Source organism: Colias eurytheme, chromosome 1 (genome assembly GCF_061535395.1).
Source record: "Colias eurytheme isolate Ceu_HAF_F1 chromosome 1, ilColEury1 Martin Lab GWU primary, whole genome shotgun sequence".
In the NCBI taxonomy this organism is placed as follows: Eukaryota; Metazoa; Arthropoda; class Insecta; order Lepidoptera; family Pieridae; genus Colias; species Colias eurytheme.
This window is the reverse complement of record NC_142980.1, coordinates 14,572,423-14,582,843: the sequence shown is the minus strand read 5'-3', so window position 1 is coordinate 14,582,843 and position 10,421 is coordinate 14,572,423. Positions and strand designations below refer to the sequence as shown.

The following is a 10,421-nucleotide window of genomic DNA, read 5'->3' as shown; positions in this document are numbered from 1 at the left end:
TCTACGTAACTTCGTGTAATACTTCGAAAACGGCATTACAATGTTTTATCTAAGTTATGACTTTTTAAAATTTTACTTTTTTCATTATTAGGTACTTTGAATAATTCAAGGGTCCTCTACCCTTACGTAAGAGTAAAAAGGTAAAGTGACATCAGCGCAAGGTGTTTACTTAGAGCGGCAGCGGAGGAGTGCCTTTAGGGCACCAACGGTGGCGTTCACAGGCCGAGTCAGCAGGCTTATTGCGCACCCATCAACACGTCCTGGACCAGTGTGATGGGTTTATTATCTGTCCGATATGGGACATCCATAGCTGAATAATAATAATATTACTTAGTTTATAACATTTATATGAGTTTACTTTTTACGTTTTTACTTTACAGAGTAATTTTTGTCCCGTTATTTTGTCTGATATCGTAAAAAAACGGTCGGAAATGAGTTAATAGAAAATATATTGCTGTTATGTTTCCAACTTTCCCAGTCTTAATTCTACGAATCGTTTACGTTGTTTTGCCGTTAACTGTTTGTTTGTTTGTTTGTTGTAGTCTAAGAGCTCAAAAATAATCAATACTTCGATTTTGTTTGATTATTGTAACTACCCGTGATCTTAAATATTATGAGCTATCTACGACAAAGATCTATTCCATTAGACTCGGCTCAATAAAGAGTACGACTAACTAACATAATAGGCCAATGTAACACCGGGTGCATAAAAACGAAACGTAGGCATCAAGAACTGCAAGCTACGAGCTCTTAGGCTACAATGTAAACAGATTTCGAACTACGCACGGTTCAATCAAATGAAGTCTTTACACGAAGTTAACATACTCCTCCGCCCGAGCGCGGCTGAGCGTAATGATACCTTTCAAGAGACCCACTTTAAGGCTTTCTTATGTTTATAGTTTTATTTTACTTTGAAGTACACTCTTAAACTACGGAATGAATGTTATTAAAGATTCTTTTAGCGACGATGAAATACTAGCAGGAGAAATTTTAAACGAAATTTTCTTTCTAACAATATTATGAAAGAGCATACGTGAAGGCGTAGGCGTAGGGACGTGACGACCCCATCGCCCATGGATGGGATATTTATTGTCTATGTGACAATAGATGTTCCAACCGTGCAATCAGTTACCCGCAGGACACCTTGTGGCGAGGTGTCGGGGAGTAGCGACCCCGCGGGAACCGAGTGCTCCCGGGGGAGGCCCCTGTCTCATCTCCGGCTTGCCTTCACCGGCCGGCCGGGGTGAATCCTGACGAGGACAGGACCCCCACCTCTGGCTTGCCTTAACCGGCCGGCCAGAGTGGAGTCGCGAGAGCTTTTAGCTCGAAGGGTGGATGCGAAGCGTAAGTGGCGAGTGGGCACGTGATGCTGGACCCTCAGGGAGCGCGTGATCGTCTTTTAAAGTCCAGTGACGCCTCTCCACCCTTTGCTGATCACAATATGTTGTCCCCTTGTTGCATTATTGCATCGAATTAATTAGGGGGTCCCATAGAGTGAGAGGGCGAGTCACCACCTGCCAACAAAATTTTTACTTCCTTTTAGTAGAAAGGCAGGTGCCATAGTTTATATAGTTTCCCATAGTTCTCAATACCAGTCCATTTATAATCCCAATCCGGAATTACATTTATTTTGAAGCATAACTATCGTTAAACATTCCTCGAAACGGTTTCATCCGTTTTATTCAAAAACCAATTTAATTCAGTTCGAAGTATAGCAAATATTAAACTTTTCTGAATAAACTGTAATAGTCATCCATTTTTTTTTATTAAAAATATTTACATTCATTCCGTAGAAAGAGTTTCAAAAAACAAATGCAGTTACTTTAAAATTTCAAATATGTATGTTTTTATTTTCCTTCACAAAGTATGCTAGCGTTGATATTTATCAAAGACGGCACAAACATCAAAACCCTACAATGGAAAGCTTCGCGTTTCGTTCATTGATTCGTTAACTACTAGGCTGCTTTGATAAAGAATACGCGCAATTGGAAAACATTGAAATAATTATTAATCTTATTTAAATTTATGTAGACGGTATATCATTACATCTCAGTCACTCGGGTGCAAACGTTGCCGACGACATGAAGTCGTGCACACTATTAATACAATATTCACCGGCTATGACTTAGGAAACGTATAACAGACGAATCCTACCAACACGGATACTACGAAACAATCTATTCGGATAAGTGAATCCCAACGAAAACGAACCTGGATTTGAATCCTTGTATTTAACGCGAAGGTATTACCGCATTAAGTACTCAAGTCGATTCGATGATACAAAGTCTGCGTGACCTTAAACTATTGGTGATTATCATCACAATGATAAGGGTACGGCAGCAGGAGTTTTGAACTCTCATTAGCATATATTCCAAATACGTAACTTTAAGCATTTAACTAACACTAATTAACTGTGGATCTCTTTGTGATCATCGATTGATTTTGTCTCGATGTGGTCATCGATTGATTTTATCTCGATGTGATCTTAGATAGATTTCGCATATCGTATAATTTTAACATATCTTCTATAATCTCTTTAGCTCAATGTACTCATTGTAATCTTAAGATGTTCTGTGTAGTATATGTGTAATTTGGTGTTTAATCGATTTCTATTTTACTCTCAGATTAATTGTTACGGTTTAAATAGAATAGGTTCAATAATAAATTGGACTAGACGTTAAATTTATAATCATAAAAGTAGTTGACATTTAATTTGATGTTTTTCGATATTTTAATATTAAGAAATTGGGTTTCCGACAACGAATTAAACACCCTGTGACGCGTTCTTGAAACCGTTGACACAGTAGGTAGTAGTTGGTCAACAGACCTCTATGTAAGACGTAGTTGAATAGATATAATGATCGTATTAATCACTTATTGTAGAATATACCTCTAGGTAAATGTAATCATAAGTGTTTCTGTATACTTTATTTGAATATGTCCTCCCGTTTATTTTCTTCAGAGAAACGTTTCACCTTTAACAAAATTCAACTGAAACCTGAAAATTAGTAAAGCTTCTGGATTGCGAATACGAAAACTTTATGCCGTTGGAACCAAAAATGTTTATTAACTTAGGTTGTACACAGTTGTGTAACTATCTTCAGACGAATTGTTATAAACTTGTTCAAAAGATGCATGCGCGATACCGAGACGGATATTAACATCATAAAATGCTTGAAGAAGTATTAAAGGGTCGAACACCTCCGTATAATATGTTTGCCAAGTTAAAGCTTTTGTTGGCTAATTGGTTGAATTTAAGCTACACCGAATTTATACCCTGACTCCCGGTCATTAGTTAAAATATGAGCTACATTTTACAGTATAATAGTTGCCAGATTTATCGCTAAATTTAATTAACCCAAATAATACCCATTTAATTGTGAAACAAAACATTAATAACTTCAGTTTAGGTATTTGGTTAAAACAGAACAGTTTATAAATATTTCAAATCCGCAAAGTCAATCTGTATGAGTATCCCGCATGGGTGTTATCAAGCCGACACTATGTGATAGGGAGCGAGTGCGGTCACACAAGCCGCTTGTAAACATTTCCGTGGTGTCGGCACATCGAGCGATCGCCCGGTATCGGAGCCAATCCAATTATCATCGCCCGGGAGCGCAGTGGAAAAACCGAAAATCCGATATAAACAAGTTAATAGCGGTTGAGCTTTAACGATTTTCTATTGCATCTTTTTGTTACTGTCTGACAGTTTTGATTGGGAATTATAAACGTCTGCGACGTTAAAAGTACAGTTTTTTTTTTCAACCGAATAATCCGGTGTTTATGAACAATATTTCAACTATATCTATTTCCATTTCATATGGCTACGACGATAACCAAATTATTAAATCCATTACGCGACTGTTCGTATAGCAACACTATTTTTGCGGTTAATCACATATTATTCTGAATATTTTAGTATTGTATTGTGGCGGAATATTTCGAGAATCACATACGCTTTTATAGAAAATTAAATTTAATCAAATTTAATATGAAATCACAGTCAGCACAATGTACATATTCCACGATCGATCTTATAATTCACAACAGCATTTAAAATAACATAGTTCATATAATATTGTCTAATGTTAACAGATCGATTGTACAAAAGGAATGATCGACGCTTACTCAATTGGTTGTTACAGTAGTCAGAAGATCGTAGCATGTGTATAAATAGTTCCATAGCAGCATAGCAGTGTAGGACATAGACTCCGCCTTCGGAGGTCTAGATAATCGGGGAAAAATACGTTTATTAAATACTAACGCATTGTAAGCATCGCAGGATGAGTCGAAAAATTAAAATAAATCAGAAAAAAAAATCCAAAAAATAAACAAAAAAAAAACTATTTATTGTGATTTTTCGATGATTCAAAATAACGCACCAACGTTTTTCTTGGACCATATTTAGTCGACAGTTTTTACCTACCCCTTTTTTTATGTTGCAATGCAGTAATCGGTACAAATTATTTCCCCATACATTCCATTACTATTAGTTAAATATTACTATGCATTTACTCCCAATCCGATAAAACATATTTCTACTGGAACTCGAGGCGCGTAGGGCAGCTCATTCTGAGCCCATGAGCTGCACTACGCGCGCTCTGTAGCGCCACCACATTCGTACCCAGCTTCGTTTATTTATTCATTGCAAGACGTTTTTAACAAAGTAAAGTACTTTGTTAAAAACATCCTGCAATAACTAAAGTACCTAGTTGGAGGCTACTAGGTTCTTTAGTTAATAAATGTTTAACCTAGATGTTAAGTTAGTCTTTAGAATAGGTGTTTTTGGCTATAAAGCCTTTTTCTAATCTTAGTTTTTAAGTTAGTATTACATAATACGCGTGAGTTTGATAGAAATTCTATCGGTTGATTGATGTGTCGGGGGCAACTCGGGGGACGGTAGTCGGGGGTGATTTGCAAAGATTGTAGATTAAGTAATATTGTTAATTATAATTATTATGGCCACCTATAGTAGGGTCTTGAGACCTGAAGGCCTATGTAAGCCACTGGTCGTAGTCGTATTTATCTATGATTCATTCATTGCCCTGTGGACCCGTTTTGCTACACTATAATTGTATATTTGTAATTTTAAATTATAAAATATACAATTATAAAACCGTTGAAATGCGAGGTAGAGGTTCGGTCCACATTAGCGTAAGATACGAGGAACACTAAAGTGTTACCGATAGTAATCATGTACCTTCAAAATTAAACTCTTAGCTTTTCTAAAAAGACATTCGGACCACTATTTTTTTACTGGAATCTAGCTCTAAACTACCTTATGTGATAAAATTATATCCATTGTTAGTCTCGAAATGAATATTCTTGTACCTTGACAATTTAAATCTAATTCTAATCGGCATGCCTATATTTTTATACAAAATTTTTGAACCGGTCAGGGTCGTTGAGCGAACTGAATTACATCGGGTGCACTTGAAAGTTCCTATGATGAAGGGTCTCTATATTTATTTAATTTAAATTTCACGAAACATAGTAATTGTGTGTAGTACGCATAATATTAACGGTTAAATAATAATAGATGTCACTTTTAGACAAAACCATATAATCTCAATAGTATAGGATGATTCGATATTCTTCGGCTTAGTTCTTCACCACAATTTATAAATTGAGACGATTATATTATTATTCCAATCAGTTTCCATAACTTACAGTTTCTTTGAAAATCAAGTACTAATATTATGTTTACTTCAGTCTGTTTATAAATTTAATGCTAACAAGCCTTCATTGGTATACTTACTGGATAAAATTACTTGCATTCAATAAGTTTGTATTGTGCCGAGATCTACGTCTATTTTATTTGTACCGTATAATTTTCTTCTTAAGAAAGTTGCAGCGTTATTGTATGTTTTGATGTTGTGTTTAATCTTAACTAAAATAAGTTATTATGTAATATTATTATTGTGTATTAGTATTAATGTTTAATTGTACGCACTTGATGTTAGATGAAAAAAAAATAAAAAAACCCAATGGTGTTTTATTTTTCCCCGCAAAGCCCCCGTAATGCAAAACTAAATTGTATGTGTTTTTGAAAACTAGACACAAGTATTTTCATTGATCGTTTTCTTAAATTCAAACACTTTTGTTGCATTCGTTTTCAACGAAACTCAATTAATCTATACTAATATTATAAAGCTGAAGAGTTATGTTATGTTTGTTTGAACGCGCTAATCTCAGTAACTACTGGTCCGATTTGAAAAATTATTTCGGGGTTAGATAGCCCATTTATCGAGAAGGTCACGCTATCACGCTAATACTAACAGGAGCTAACAGGAGCTAACAGGAGCGGCGCCACGCGTGTGGAACCGCGGAGCGCAGCTAGTGTAAGATAACCTTAACAACATGATTAACTATATCACGTAGATCATATTGGTTGTATACCGCATGATGTAAATCAGGAAAGCATACTTGTATTTCTTAGAAATGAGCTAAGAAAATCTGATACTGAAATCATAATCTCCTAACAAAGAGATTTCTAGATTGCTCTACAGTCTACATCTTTTATTCTAATATGCCTAGACATTGTTGCGTCTGAGTAATATTATTTGTTTCTACATGGATCCTACTTTCCTACTGCCTATATGTGAAATATGTATGTAGGTACTATGTACATTGCATCTATAAAAATAAAAAGATGAATTCGACTTTTCGAAAAATTAATGAAATTTAAATGAATAGTAGTTTTTATAAAAAACGGTCGCTTTTGTTTACTTGATGCATTTTAAATGGATATTTCTTATAAAACGGTAGATACACCATTAGCCTTTTAGATATAAGAGAATCTTAGCTTTCATTAATCCATACATAATCTTGTACTATATAAAAATAAGTCGGGTTTTCCTTCCTGGCGCTATAACTCCAGAACGCACCAACCGATTACCACGGTTTTGCATTCGTTGGAAAGGTCTCGGGCTCCTTGAGATTTATAGCAAAGAAAAGGCTCTGGTGGCGAAACGGAGTTCGCCCGGTTTGCTAGTGTTGTATAGAATATTTAATTACAATCGAAGCTAAAGAGAATTAACTCGCGCATATATTGGATCCGGATTATTAATGGATTATTTTTCACTCCAGTGATTAATTATTATCAATATGTTCTAATGAAAAGCTATAAAAGAATATAATGAAGACTTAAACGGGAAAGTAATTTCATTTAGAGTAAACGATAACAATGAGTGTACATACAAGTATCACTTCATACTATAAAACAAAGTTGCTTTCTCTGTCCCTTTGAATGCTTAAATCTTTAAAACTACGCAACGGAATTTGGTGCGTTTTTTTTAATAGATAAGAGTGATTCAAGAGGAAGTTTTTTAGTATATAATTATTAGGTTTTAGACAAAGCGGGTGAAGCCGCAGGCGGTAAGCTAGTATAATATAAATGTTAAAACTTGTTATATTTAATGTAAAAAAAATTATGAGTCAAATAATGCACATCGTTACTTAACCATAAATAATAATTTACGACTAATTCTTAAAGCTGGTTACTGAATTGAGAATTGATTGGATTAAAATTTGGAAAGCTTATGTCTGATACAAGAAACAGCAGCTTAACAGCTTTTTTTGGTTCGAGACGTTATAACGTCATATACTCAATTTACAAAAAAACCACCCGTGAGGCTGACTGACTTGTCCTACCGAATATATTTAAACAGAACTCATAAAAAATCGTACAAGGAAGGGGGAAGTCTACAGTAGGTATAATGAAATAACATTACGAATTGGCTGAAAATTTATTTTGTAAAATTTATTTGTATTATTGGCAGTATCATTTTATACCCTTATTATTGAATTCTACGTCGGTATTTTTATACATTTATAGATATAAACTCAAACAATGTATAATCAAACATTTTTCTAGATATTAATTATTATATTTGGCATGGGCTGTATAATTAACTATCACATAATATGGATTGAATTTGAATTTTCAAACACTTCTAAGTATACATTTTTTTATTGAAAAGAAACAATATACATATCTATAATGACAAACTGATTTTTAAATATATTATATATAGATTGTTATTCTCATAAATTATATTTAAAGTATTTTATTAACATTTCTAATAACCTGATATATTTATGCAGATCCCTACCTTCACAAATATGTCAGGTTATAGTGGGGTATAATATCATTAAAAAGCTGTAATTAACACATCATTAAATCAATTAAAATAAAGGAAGAGAGTCATTGAATGAGGGAAAAGGTTCCTTAAAAAGGCATCATATAAGAATAACATTAAAATTGGTTCATCAAAAAAAACATTTATTAGACGATAAAAGGGCATGGATAGTCGCCATTGTTTTACATGCAATAACACTTTTTTAACCAAATGATTTATATGAATATTTATTGTTGTATCCATGTATCCTTTATATTCTATCCAATATTTATATGTGCTTGTTCGTCCCTTTTGACAACTAAATGTAAAGGGTGCGTGGGCAGCGCGTATCGTTACATAAAATCGTGCTAGATCCTTTTTCTGAATAGAAGGAAAAGATTTTCATATTTATTTCTATTATATACAAATTTGTTTCCGTCATCTTTTTTTTTTTTTTTTAAATTCGAGCCGCGCAGTTAGCCGGGGCCGCGGGTACTCTTAGAAATCGTCCACGACCCTGGCAGCGGACGCCCGGTTACGGGCCCACCTCCGTTACCACCTACGGTTGCGCACGTGCGCGCCTCCTCCTTCCTCTGCGAGGCGGCATGAGCGGAACACGTCTCATATCACCTCACTGCCCCGGACGATGGAGCATGTCCCCAGTCCATCGTCCAGAGCCCTTCGCTAGGGAGGCAGGTCGCGATCGCTAGCGACCGCGACTCGGCGTCGGCGCCTAAAGGGTCGCCGGCGCCGCATCGGGTCCGCGAGAGGGTTCCCCTCACGAACCCGCTCCGCCTCCTCTTTTCGCACCATCACCTCCTCACAGAAGGCGACCACCGCACGCCAGGACCTGGAGCCTCCAACCATGGCGCGAACCACGGACGGGAGCGAGAGATCCGGCCCCACAGCAGCGACCAGTCGCTGTCTAGCCACGGACCACGCAGGACACACACTCAGCGTGTGGTCCGCTGTATCCTCCTCGCTTGGGCACCAATGGCAGGCCATGGTTGGCTCCCGGATCGCGACTCGACACAGGTATCGTCCGAAACACCCGTGTCCAGACAGTACCTGTGTCAAGCGGAACGTGAGAGCCCCATGTCGTCTGCTGCACCATTCTAAAAGGACCGGCCGGATGGCCTCCACCGTCCTTACACCTGCAGTTGGGTTCTCGAGCCGTTCGAGTGTTTCCGTCATCTACATCTACACTAATACTATATTGGGGAAATTTTTTGGCTCCAAAGGTACTGGACCGATCTTAATGATTTCACTGATAAAAGCTACATATAAGGAAGTAGCAGGCCTATATTTTATTTCGTTTTTATGTATGTCTGTAAGGAGATTCCTCTATCCAGGCGTGTCACTGATTTGGTTATGAATGGAAACTATACAAGATTTAAATCGTGCATACTTAAATAAATTTTATTATAAATGCGAAAGTGTATATATATATTTATTTGTTTTTCTGTAAACATATCGATTTTCTAATATAATTTTTAAATCTGGAATTGGAGGCTAGAGACCTACTTTTTACCTCGTTGGAACATCTCATTCCCATGAGTTTCCTTTGACTACGCGAAAGAAGCCGCAGACGGAAAGCTTATAAAAACGTAAAATAAAAATAAGCTTCTTTTCATTCTCAGACCTAAGAATATTTTACTTATATCATACGATTTATATATTAGACTATATGTATGAACACCGACATTCAATATGTAATAGTACACCAATATTTAGAAACGTTACCTAAGCACTTTAACAGTTTACACAAACAAAGCATTATTGAAATTAATATCCAGAAATTACGATCAAAGCAAAATATAAATAAAAACAAATATGACGTCACATTGCTGTTGTATTTGCAACATAATCTATTCTACTATGTCTATTATTCTGACGCACATACGGTAAAATCAATATCATATAATATTCTATTGGATACGACTACTATAATATTACATGCAAATATCCTGCTGCTATAATTTCAAATTCGTTTGACTTACGAATTTCTTGTTTTACGTTTATAAATGATTAACTATCGTAAGAAAAACGAATCCACTAAATATATACGACATTACAGGTAAAACCAATTTACTACACGTTGAACATATAAAGCATTTATGTTCCAATCTTTGTAACTTTACTATCCAACTCATCACATTACTTTTGTAAAGAATATTGTATTTATTTTCTCGTTTAAACACGTAAATTTAATGAACGAGTTCCAATGTTTGTGATAGTCAATATTTATAATACCTAATGTTGTGCACACATAATTAATAATTATAATATTATTTTATTTAT

General features: G+C 35.5%; 1 protein-coding gene across 1 annotated transcript in view; it reads right to left on the bottom strand.

The window, feature by feature from the left end:
• Positions 1–10,421, bottom strand: part of fry (microtubule binding protein furry) — a 116,196-nt gene that overhangs the window by 79,602 nt on the left and 26,173 nt on the right. The window lies entirely within an intron of this gene.